Below are 3,129 nucleotides of genomic sequence, written 5' to 3' on the forward strand. Positions count from 1 at the left end.
TTGCATTTATATTCATAAAGGACATTGTTCTGTAATTTTCTTTTCTTGTGATGTCTTTATGCACCTTTGATGTCAGAGGAATGCTGGCAACATAGAATGAGCTTAGAGGTGTCCCTTCCTCTTCAGTTTTTTGGAAAAGCTTGAGAAAGATTTAAATATTGATAGAATTCACTAGTGAAAGCATTTGGTCGTGGATTTTTCTTTGTTGGGAGGTTTTTGACTACTGATTCAATCACTTTACCTGTGATTTATGTTCATTGATATAAAATTACATTCCCCAATAAACTATTTAATAGATCTGTGGAACCAGGAAAGGAAAATTAACACTTTGTGACTGTATCAGTTTTTTCGCTATCTTGTTAAATTTGAGATGGGCTTCTGTTGAGCAAGGTCTGTCTTTATCTATCTAGCTTTTGGGTTAGAAGAAATAACAGCATAATGTGTCTCCCTTGACAAGGATAAAGACACAAGGATCCTATAGATGGAAGGTCTCCGTCATATACCAGCACCTCCAGGAAGTTTTTGATGTCCAATGAACAAGGGAGCCTGCTGGCATGAAGGAGGCCTGGCAGAAGCAGTTTAGGAGAACAGGCGCTCAAGAACAGGAGCCAAGAAGAGATCTCGTTGGTAAGTGGTAAAAATTGGGGTGGGTTTTGTAATAAAGTTACTTTGTTACCAGGTTGTGATTCTGTTAACTGACCTTCAGTCCTTCTCCAGACAATCCCAAGCCCCAGGCTTGCATCTTGCCTTTGGAGAAGAGTGAGCTTGGTGACAGATCTTCAGCACCTGCATCCCTCTGAGGTAAGACAGATCCATCTCACCAACCATGCTCCATCTATTTCAAGTGTCAGACATGGTAGGGGGAAGTGATCAACAGGTAGTTGGGGATGAACAAGCCTTGAATTCAGCAAGCTGAGAAAAGCCTTACATTTTAGGTAATTGATCACAGAAGAATCTGAAACAGAGTCTTGTAGTGTGAGTCAGTGATGTAGGCATGCTTCTATAACAAGAAATTAAAGGCAAAAATGGTAAGATAACCGCAAATGCAACACGGAAATTGCTCCAAAGGCAAGATGCAAGCCCTGGGGGTTGGGATTATCTGGAGCAAGACTGTAATACCACTCCAGGGACCACCACAATATGTCCTGTCAAAACTGGACATAGGGCTTTTGGTGATCTGATGCTGGGTGTGTTACCTGACCAAGATGAAGAACAAACTCAGGAAACCTGAAAGACCATTATTGTTCCATCAAGCTTCCAACATCCTTATATTAGTTAGGATAGGCTAGGTTCTGCTGTGGTAACAAACAACCCTGAAATAGCACTGGCTTAACACAATAAAGAGTGTTCTTCCCCACCCAGAGTCCACTGCAGGTGCAGGCAACTCTCCAAACAAGGATTGGCTGTCTCGGCCGCTTTGATCATGGGACTTCATTGGGATTGCTGCTGGAGGAGGGAAGAAGGGCTGGAGGGTCCAGCACTGGCAATGGAAAGTTTCAGCTTAGAACTGATATTTATCATTTCCACTCACAACCCATGGACCAGAGCTACTCAACTGCTCATATGGCTTCAGCTAACAACGAAGGGGGCAGGAACAGCTATGGCCAGCACTGGAAGTTTCTTTTTCTTTTTCCTTTTTTTTTCAGGCAAAATTATGGAAATACGTTCACTGAAAAGCAGGCACTGGAATGCCCATAGCAGTGTCATCCCTAATAGCCCCAGACAGATGCCCCTCGATGGTATAATGGGTAAATAAACTGTGGTTTATTCATGCAATGGAATACTATACAATGGTGAGATGCATGCATGGCTCCCTTGATGTTGCACAGAAGAAGCCAGACACACGGGAGTATCTACCAGGTGATTCCATGGACATAAAGCCACAAAGCAGGCAAATGAACCTATGATGAGAGAAATCAGGAAAGGATTTTCCCTTGGTGGTGGGAGGATGGGGACCAAGAGGGCTCTGGAGGTTTGTAATGTTTGATCTCTTGATCTGGTTACGTGGGAATGTTCACGTAAGAACCATCCAGCCATACACCTAAGGGATGTTCGACTTCCGTATGCACATTGCATATCAAAAAGAGAAAAAAAGAAAAAGGTCTGGGCCTGGGGAGGCCATCAGGGTGGGAGATGGTACCTCACAAAGATAAGCCTCCTGGCTCCCTTCATGCCCTCTAATTATGCAAGTACTGGTGGGGTCCCAGAGTGGGTGGAATCTTTCTTTCCAAGAACCACAAAGGCATTTCTCCCCCGCTGTTGTCTTTAGACTCTGGGGCTCCCGGGCAGGAAGGACCACATCCTGGAAGACAGCTCTTTTGAGTTCTGGACAAAATGCTTTTGGCTGCAGTTCTGGAAGCCTCTGTAGAACCATGGGCTGCATTGTCCACAGGCAGACAGGGGAGAGAAGAGAAAGTAAAGCTCAAAGTGACGACAGTGTGGGCCCAGGAGTACAGCCGGTGCAAGGAAGACAAGGCTGTGAGGGGGACAGGGTGTGGTCAGGAGGAGGGGGCAGCACTCTGGTCCCTCAGGCAACCCTTGACTGACAGGAGAGTGGGGGCCTACCCTGGCCTTCCATAACAATCTGGGCTCTGGTAGGCAGGCCAGGGTGGCAGCGGGGACACTGGCTGAGCCCCTCCCTGGAGCCAACCCCAGGTTTCCGGGCTACTATGTCCCCATTTGCTGCAGGACAAAGCTTGCTGTCCTCTCCTTCTCTGGGAAGGTGGCCATGGCCAGGCCTTCTGCCAGGACAGCAGGATGCTCTTACCATACAAATTAGATGAGGGAGCATAGCCAAGTTCTGCTCTGAGTCTTCATGACCTCAGCCCAAGTATGATTCCAGCCAGGAAAACCAGGGTGCTCCATGAGGCCCCAAAGGCGTAGGAGGAAAGCTGGGGGTGATGGCAGGTACCCATTGGCTTCAAAGACTCCAGGTCTGTGCTGAGGCATAGCTCCATGCACCCACATTTTTTCTAGTTAATTCATTTTTGGATCAAGTAATATATTTACATGGTTCAAAAATCAAAATGACAAAAGAGTTTATTTCTAAAAACTTGCTTTTCCATCCTGATCCTCTGTGCCCCCTATAGGCACTTGATGAGTTTCTGTGTATCTAGAACAAGTCCATGC

At 46.1% G+C, this 3,129-nt stretch overlaps 1 long non-coding RNA gene across 1 annotated transcript; it reads left to right on the forward strand.

Annotated features, from left to right (window-relative positions):
• Positions 1–483: 483 nt before the first annotated feature.
• Positions 484–1,729, forward strand: LOC109490212. The gene is made up of 3 exons (XR_002143493.2): positions 484–627; positions 718–801; positions 1,647–1,729. It is a non-coding gene; the product is annotated as an uncharacterized LOC109490212 (long non-coding RNA).
• Positions 1,730–3,129: the final 1,400 nt, after the last annotated feature.

Source organism: Ailuropoda melanoleuca, chromosome 4 (assembly GCF_002007445.2).
Source record: "Ailuropoda melanoleuca isolate Jingjing chromosome 4, ASM200744v2, whole genome shotgun sequence".
NCBI classification, from domain to species: Eukaryota; Metazoa; Chordata; class Mammalia; order Carnivora; family Ursidae; genus Ailuropoda; species Ailuropoda melanoleuca.